The sequence below is a fragment of the Octopus bimaculoides genome, chromosome 8 (assembly GCF_046866305.1).
Source record: "Octopus bimaculoides isolate indiv1 chromosome 8, ASM4686630v1, whole genome shotgun sequence".
NCBI lineage: Eukaryota > Metazoa > Mollusca > Cephalopoda > Octopoda > Octopodidae > Octopus > Octopus bimaculoides.
Genome location: NC_142935.1, coordinates 92657826 through 92667944, shown reverse-complemented (window position 1 = coordinate 92667944; position 10119 = coordinate 92657826). Strand labels below are relative to the sequence as shown.

At 34.2% G+C, this 10119-nt stretch overlaps 1 protein-coding gene across 5 annotated transcripts in view; it reads right to left on the bottom strand.

The window, feature by feature from the left end:
- Window positions 1-6189, bottom strand: part of LOC106871901 (histone-lysine N-methyltransferase SETMAR-like) — a 50003-nt gene extending 43814 nt beyond the window's left edge. For all 5 annotated transcript variants that reach the window (XR_008264698.2, XR_016242780.1, XR_001409711.2 and 2 more), the window contains exon 1: window positions 5907-6189. The gene's annotated coding sequence lies outside the window, so the exon portion shown is untranslated. The remainder of the gene's footprint in view (window positions 1-5906) is intronic.
- Window positions 6190-10119: the final 3930 nt, after the last annotated feature.

Genomic DNA, 10119 nt, shown 5'->3' with positions numbered 1-10119 from the left:
ACAAGAACCAGCCTTCAATTTGATTTTCCGTTCCTAGGTTGAAATGATACATAGATTGCCGGGATACTCATAAACCTTTTCGGTATTTCAATTATTTGGTGACACAATAACCACCAAAGCAACTTAAACCGTCCAAAGGACGGATGCGTTTGCTAGTTAAATATAAATTTATATCAAAGAAATAGTTTCAACAGTTGTTTTACATTCGCTTTCATTCACACTGCTGTAAAACCTACGGAATTTGAGGAACACATTTAAAATTACTACTCCCTTCTCAAATTATTGTTATATTTTTAACAATGCACAATTAAAATATCTTATTCCACATTTTGCAACTGACTTTGACCAGAAGTTTTTTATCGACAGATGTGAGCAAGCACAAATTCATTGATAATCTAATACAGATTTGTGTACACCAATATATTCTCCACAGAAAATAACTACCGAAATAAAGATATCGTTGTTTGATTGTTTCTGTTTTGCATCCTCACGATAATTTAACATTAAAAACAAGTGGTTTGATAATCCCTACGTCAGCGAATTGTTCAGTCAACACATGTCGTCTACCGATTCGCGAAGGCGAAACACAACATGAAATTCAAGCTGAAATCTGTCAGAATGAGTTAAGAATAAAAATGCGCATCTTTGTTCAATGTCGCCGTTTTGAATGCTCACATAATATATATTGCTATGTATAATTGTTCATGAGACCGTCGTGTGATATATTTGCTACTTCATTAGTGATAAAATCGATATGTCTCCAGAAATATCATTTCATTAAATCGACACCAAAGTTACATATATATCTACATCTCTTTATGATTGATGACACACAGTGTAGCAGAATTTACCTTTGCTTGCGTAGATATCTGATTGTAATTCAGTGTCAAGGACAAAGATGCATGTATGCATTCTCTGTACCTAATAAATAGAAAAGACAAAAGAATAAGCTACCATGCATATATATATATATATATATATGTAAATCGCTAAACATGAGAATCTCCCTTGATGAATTAGCTTCCATCACACGTCTCCTTCGTGAAGGTTGATCTAGGGTGGTACAGCAACATTATAATATTGCTTACTGAAAAAAGATTCAGTGTTGTGCATTATTATTGATGACCCCAGCTTAGGAGATCCTTTCGACCATTATTTTCATAGTTTCTTAGTTTTCTCTATTGTCTCTTTTTGGGTAGTCTCCGCCCCGTATTAGATTGTAATAATTTCTAAAGTATACCATCTAATATGACCTATTGATGTAGCATTTATTTATTGTGTGAGACGTCTAGAGCGATTGTATTGATATGTGAAACAACGTTGATATATCAAAATGTATCGTATCTTTTTTGAACTGCTATCTATCTAGAATATACGTCGCTCATTATGGAGAAGCTTAAAGCCAGAATAATTGTTGGTTTGAAATTTTAGTAAAATACTACAAATTTCGGGAAAGTGGTAAGTCGGTTAGTTCGAGCCTAGTGCTCAGCTGGGACGCATTTCATCTAACCCGAAAGGATGAAAAGTAAAGACGATCTCGATGGAATTTGCACTCAAAACGTAAAAAACTAGAATAAATATTGAGAGTTAAATAAGAAAAATTAGAGATGTTTTCATGGGGTAAGTAATTGAGTAATATTTCCTGGCGCAGATATACTTTTGTAAATTAGTGCAACTGAGAACCTCAGTACAAAAATAAGATGTAATAATGGTAGGCTGAAACAGTAGACGTCAAAGTGTGGTTAGATAAGAGTATATTGGTGTACGATTGCTTACTAATAAGTACTTTGGAAAATTTGATTTATCAATACGGTCTCGTAAGGTTCTTGGATAAATGTCAGTTGCCGGGATGATATTTGAGACACAAACATGTAAAAGATTTACCAGTCTTCTATAAACTATGAAGACAGCAAGCCACTCTCTTTGTGATTCCCCAATCTGGAATAAGTAACATTGGTCATAGGCTGATGAAAGTCTAAAACCAAAGGTTTGAAACTTAACAGCCCATCTCAACAATAAGACCTAACACCGTACGAATTTAGTAAAGGGCTCAGACCAAATTTCCAGCTGAGAAATCCCATGAACTTGTTTTTCTGTCGTTGTTTAACTCACCAATTACGGAAGCACACAAATAATGTACATGGAAACACAGAGAGACCTCAAGCGGAATGAGCGAATTAAAAAATGAATGGTTTAATATCCCAAATTGAAAAAGATTTATTTTATGTTTAATTATCTCTCTCTATCTCTCTCTCTCTCCCTGCATATATATATATATATATATATATATATATATATATATATATATATATATATATATATATATATATATATATATTAGTCTCCTATATATATATATATATATATATATGTATGTATGTATGTATGTATGTATGTATATATATATATATATATATATATATATATATATATATATAAATATATTATGTATGTATATATGTATATATATATATATATACATATATATATATATATATATATATATATATATATATATATATATATATATCATGGAAAAAGTATACGAAATGTATACATATATATATACATATATATATATATATATATATATATATATATATATATATATATATATATATATACATATATATATATACATATATATATATTGACAAGGGGCAACACCCTGAAACTAGTCTAGTCTGCAGATGCCAAACCAGCAGGGGGACACTGCTGACCTCCCCTGTTCGAAGGTTATAAAGGACACAGGTTCGTGTGTCACATAGCTAGCTAGAGGCGATGGCTTCTTGGAGCTAATTCACGGCAGCTTTCGTCCTAATTTTGGGACTGCCATGTTGGCTTGACGATAACTATTAATTTCCAGTACCGCTGCCGTAGTCTCCTTTAGAGAGACTTAGAAATATTAATAACTCTATTTCTGAAAACCAGTGGATAGATTCCACTGAAATTAGATAAATAGCCTTCGAGCAGATAGTCAGCAGCGCCGCCTGGCTAAGGCTTGGCTACTCTGCATTGACAAGGGGCAACACCCTGAAACTAGTCTAGTCTGCAGATGCCAAACCAGCAGGGGGACACTGCTGACCTCCCCTGTTCGAAGGTTATAAAGGACACAGGTTCGTGTGTCACATAGCTAGCTAGAGGCGATGGCTTCTTGGAGCTAATTCACGGCAGCTTTCGTCCTAATTTTGGGACTGCCATGTTGGCTTGGCGATAACTATTAATTTCCAGTACCGCTGCCGTAGTCTCCTTTAGAGAGACTTAGAAATATTAATAACTCTATTTCTGAAAACCAGTGGATAGATTCCACTGAAATTAGATAAATAGCCTTCGAGCAGATAGTCAGCAGCGCCGCCTGGCTAAGGCTTGGCTACTCTGCATTGACAAGGGGCAACACCCTGAAACTAGTCTAGTCTGCAGATGCCAAACCAGCAGGGGGACACTGCTGACCTCCCCTGTTCGAAGGTTATAAAGGACACAGGTTCGTGTGTCACATAGCTAGCTAGAGGCGATGGCTTCTTGGAGCTAATTCACGGCAGCTTTCGTCCTAATTTTGGGACTGCCATGTTGGCTTGGCGATAACTATTAATTTCCAGTACCGCTGCCGTAGTCTCCTTTAGAGAGACTTAGAAATATTAATAACTCTATTTCTGAAAACCAGTGGATAGATTCCACTGAAATTAGATAAATAGCCTTCGAGCAGATAGTCAGCAGCGCCGCCTGGCTAAGGCTTGGCTACTCTGCATTGACAAGGGGCAACACCCTGAAACTAGTCTAGTCTGCAGATGCCAAACCAGCAGGGGGACACTGCTGACCTCCCCTGTTCGAAGGTTATAAAGGACACAGGTTCGTGTGTCACATAGCTAGCTAGAGGCGATGGCTTCTTGGAGCTAATTCACGGCAGCTTTCGTCCTAATTTTGGGACTGCCATGTTGGCTTGGCGATAACTATTAATTTCCAGTACCGCTGCCGTAGTCTCCTTTAGAGAGACTTAGAAATATTAATAACTCTATATATATATATATATATATATATATATATATATATATATATATATATATATATATATATATATATATGTTAGGATTGTTTAAACATTCAAGTGATAGGTAGGCTAGAAGTGTTTAAGTAACTAAGGGGTAATTATATCGACCTGCTTCTTCCTGTGTTTCTTTGTCTATTCCGTACATGAATATATATATATTCTTTTATGCTCTTATTCGTTTCAGCCATTCGTCCGTGGTCGTGCTGGAACACGACTGTGATTTTGCTGATTTCCTCTGGCTGATGGGAAGGGGATCACATCATCGATACTGTGTGAGTTTGTGTTCCGGCCTGGCCCTATTTCGTGTTTCAGGATGCCGGGTTCCGCTGCCCTCATTTGTATTTCATCTCAGGCCGTTGGTTCATCCTGTATTGCGGAGGGAAGGATGTCTAGTTCTTTTCTGAAGGTATCTACGGCCACACTATAATTATTTCTTATCTTTTTTTTCTGGTATGGTATTGAAGAGCTGTTAACTTTTGTACCCTATGCTATTGCAGTACCTGGTCCTGAATTTAAATGGGATGGATGGTACTTTTAGTACACCACAATGCTTTTATAACATGGGGTGAGGTGAATTCTAAAATAACGTACTGGGCTCTTCTTTGGAATAAACAGTGAATGACTGTTTCATATATATATTCAAATTATTAGCAAACTGAAACATTGTAACGTCTGACAATGCTAAGTGTGATGTACAATGATATCAATCTTCAGTGGAACTACGCTAACTGTTGTTTATGAGATACATCACTCTCCTTCGATTATTGGATTATAGCTATACAAATACACATACACACAGATATTCATCAATGTGTAGGTATATACATACATATGTGTGTGTCCGTTTTTGTGTGTGTCTGTGGGTCTGCGTCCGTGGAAAATATTATCAGTATTTTTCAGTCTTGTCAACCATAGATTACTAAACTCAGTTCAATATTCTTTATGTGATTCATATGTTCTTAAAATCTATTCAATTAAAGCGATGTATATATACACACACGTACACACACATGCCTATAAGAATATATGAAAATGTGTGTATGAGTGCATATTTGGATATATATATATATATATATATATATATATATATATGTGTGTGTGTGTGTGTGTGTGTGTGTGTGTGTAATGTATATATATATATATATATATATATATATGTATGTGTGTGTGTATATATACATGTGTGTGTGTGTCTGTCTGTCTGTATATATATATATATATATATATATATATATATATATATAAGCATATGGATACAGGACATCACCAACTGTAAGCAACATGAAGTACGAAAACAAACGAGTTAAATACGCACACAACGAGAGAAAAATAAATAAAAACAGGACAAGTAACACAAAGAACGACCTTTCATCAGTTGTCGGCTGTCTATCAACTCCGTATTTCAAGCATTCGACGACAATACGAGTCTTCGAAGACAGTTGGTCCCATAATTTCCAAAATTTATTCTGGATTTTATGGAAGGTCAAATTTAGGAACAAAAACAGGACAGTGAAGACATACAACGAAACACACACACACGCATATACATACATATATATATATATATATATAATACATATATATATATAATCACTGTTATCATCTCTCTCTCTCTCTCTCTCTCTCTCTATATATATATATATATATATATATATATATATATATATATATATATATATATATATATATATATATATATATATATATATATATATATATATATATATATATATATATATATATATATATATATATATATATGTATGTATATATATATATATATATATATATATATATATATATATATATATATATATATGATAACAGTGATTTTATGATGGAATTAATAAATATTTAGTACATAGCCTGGCGCGTTTCCACAAATTACATGGTTTTAACATCGGAGTCGCTATCTTCGGGAACTGTTCATTATAGTCAATCCTTTGGAGAGTCTGGTTAGCTTGCTGGTTAGTTTACAACTGATAGCAAAACCCACTCCTGCTTAACGACTTTCATTAAAATAATGGCCACTTCAAAAGTAAGTGTAACTGGTTTTGACATCAGTCATAGGACCTTTTTTCTGCAAGTCTTGTCTCGCTCGGAGCAGCAATGTGGATTGTGTCCTGTCGAGGTCTCTTGTGACGTGTTGCTTACTCGTCTCTCAGATCGATATTTATATCATGACGTCATAATCACAATTAACAGTAACAATTAAAATGTCTTTGTATATGACGAAAGATGTCTACATCTCACACACACACACACACACACAAATATATATATATATATATATATATATATATATATATATATATATATATATATATATATATATATATATATATATATATATATATATATATAGTTGGTAAAGGAAACTGCAGATATATGTAAGGGACGACCGTGCGAACTCAAAAAGGAGAAATGGTGACGAATGGAAAAACAGAGGACTCCTTTTATTTAAACGTGTCACACGGTCGAACACAAAAATATCTATCAATTGATAATATACATAGTATGTTATGCTACGATAACATAGATGACCAGTAATGAAAGACCACAACCGTATAAGATGAATAACAGAAATATTTATTGTAGCGTTAAAGATGTATGTCTGTGTGAGAGTGTGAATGCGACATATAAGAACATAATCAAAGACAGGCCGTCATACAAAGAAAAGTGTGTATGCGAGTGATACATGCATGTGGATGTGAATTATTACAGCAAATAGAAAGAGAGTCAGTAAATAACACGTGAGCAATTATACCAGTTCTTTAGTACACTATAGGAAAAGTTCTGTATGTGAAAGTGAGGAGGCTGAGTGTGGCAGCGCTGATCACTAGTTGTGATGTCGTGGCATCGATGCCGGGCCGTGATTCTTGTTATACAGATGTTCGTCGTTTGGCAGGGCTTATCACTAGTTGTGTTTTGGCTTCGATGCCAGGGCCTTGAGGACAGACGTTTATCGCAGGCTGAAATCTCTTGTCTGTTTATTATCGTGGTGAAGCTAAGTCACCTAACAGAATCGAAGAGAGAGAGGTGACGCGGTGGTTTAGTTTGGTGTACCTAGAAAGTCGTGTTGACGCTGGTGGTGTAGAGGCTGCTTGGTAGTAATCGTGTTGGTCATGACGATGGTGCTGGTTAGTAGTCGTAGATTCATGTCGCTGATGCGGCGACGGCGGTGGTCATCGTTGGCTGAAGCTGTTGAAGTGGTCGCTGGCTGATTGTTGCTGCTGCTGTCGTGTGGTACACGGAACAGTTCTCAAAGACAAACTGGACCGAGACAAATTTGTTGGGTATGAGTTGATCTATTTATAGCGAATTATCGGCTCACCAGATATCAGAAATATACTCTATCACGTAACCTTATTAAGGGCTGTAATTGGTCAGTTTGCGTTCTGGCGGGAACGGTTCGAAGAAGTTGCCGATTCGAATAATGATCAGTCACGTGATGACAAGGTTAATGTTTTCCGCTACGTTCGCGTTTGTTTATATTTAAATGAGAAGAATGGCGATAGCAGTTTTGTATCTAGTGACGATAGGTAGTTTCACTACATATATTTAGTACGAATCTTTGTGCTGAATAAAGATTCGTACTCAATCCACCTTCAGCTTCTTTATCAAATTTAAACTCAATCAACTCTGCGAATTTCGTGATGCAGATCCAGTGAAATTTAGATCGCCCCTGCAGATGACATCAATTAGCCCAAACGGTGAATTTGCTTTAATCGACAAACTACTACATATATACCCGAAGTCCAAGTAGCTATATATATATATATACATACATACATACATACATACATACATATATATATATATACATATATATATATATATACACACTTACATATAGATTGATATATGTATGTGTGTGTATATATGTATATACATACACACACACACACACACACACACACACACACACACACACACACACACACACACATATATATATATATATATATATATATGGAAAAAAGAGGTGCATTTCAGCGCAGGGAAAAAATAATATAGGATTTTTTTTTTGTAAATGCAACTGAATTTGGAACTTGATGAAAATAAAGTGAACACCATTACCAATCAAAATCTGATTCTCAACCAAAACACTAATGCCAAAATAAAATCTATTGTTTGACTAAAAACTAGAACCTGTTGCGTAAAAGTACATATATACACAAGATATAATATGATTCCACCAAAACTCCGTTAAAAGCGAATAGAACACCACTGGAAAATGAACTGCAAATAAGACGACAGAAACTGTAATAAAAGATACATTTTTTTCTCCTTTTTTTTCTCACTTTTGTCAGCGAACTTCTAGTAATGAACACTTATCCTATTCTTTGCCGAACATTTATGTTGTTTTTATCTATCCTTATCATTGAATTTTATGTGAACCTTTGATCTTTTAAAGATGTTTATTCGATTTCTACTTCGTAATTTTAAAATTCATTAAATTCCCATGGATGAAGAAATGATGGTTGAAATTAGTTTGATATGTATGTAAATAAATCTATTTAAAAACAACTTTATATGCTTTTCAAATTCAGGTGCATTTTCAAATACAAAATCTCATATATATATATATATATATATATATATATATATATATATATATACAGAGATTTCTCTCTACGAAATGGAATACACTTATAAGCTCACGAGGATTTGCATAGCCCGATCTCATACTAGAAAACTTACTCTAGTGTCATGTAGTGGTACTGGACCTGGGACCATGTGGTTAGGAAGGATACGTTCTACTTCACATCCAAATTCATCTCTTGCTCTCTCTCTCTCTCGCTCTCTCTCTCTCTCTCTCTCTCTCTCTCTCTCTCTCTCTCTCTCTCTATTTATATATATATATATATATATAAATACATGGCCTTCATAATCAACATCCCTTATCTTCTGCATTTAGTCATTGAAGTGCCACTCTAGACGGTTTCTTAGTCAGCCTTTGTTCTCCGTGATGCACACTTATATAAACATATTGACCAACACTCATATACTTATAAATCTTTGGAACTGTCTAAATGGAAGTTAGAGGCCATGTTATTTCGACAGTAATCTGTTTCCATCTGTGTAGCAGACCATACATATATCTAAATGTACACAAATACAAGATAGCGACATAAGCAACATATATAAAGCTGTAATAAATGCGGACACTTGAAATATTTCTGTATATTTATGTTGTTATATGACAGCTTAGAGAAGTAATTAGATACTTTATGATGCATAAGTTTAAGATAAAGATTCTACCCAAAATATGCCCTTATTGAAACCGAAATATAAACCAAGAATTATAACAGTGGAATATATGAGCCGTCAAAATATTTTAAACAAGTTATGAATATGAATAATTACGTATATGAAGTGGTTTGGAAATTCCTGGGGCAACATGCATTCAGTCTTATATCTCTTTCCAGATAGGTTGTTCTATCTGTAGTCATAATTTGTATCTTGAGAACTGGCCCTCACATTCATACAATGTTAATTTACTGACGACAACAAAAGAAATGAACCTGCTATTGTACGGAGAAGACATTTCTAAGTAATTTAATCAACCCATCGCCATTACTCCTAACTTTACTGTTCTCTTGCATATCTCTGTATGAATCTCGTCCAGCGAAAGGTGATTGTGTAAAAGCCATGATGTTATCAAAATCCATTTTACGTTGACAATTTTACTATCATACAATTAAATAGCAGGTCATTTTTGACACCAATCACGATAGAAGTAATTGAACATAATTCTTGACTCTGTGGCAAAACATTTGATAATATACGTTCTCCAATCAATAGCTCAATATATGGTTGATATTAATTTTAAATAAACCTAGGAAATAGCAGTTGTGCAAGTGCTAATGTAATAACTGTGCTTAAGCAACCCAGGTTGTAACAATACTAGAATATATCAACACGCTACATCAGACAGTTAGATATATATATGTTCTAAGCTAACAAAAAAAATTATAATAATTAAAATTCGTAACATACCAACCACGTCTTATCAATAATTGAAAACATATTTAACCGTTTGGATACCGTGTGAGTTTAATACTGATTAA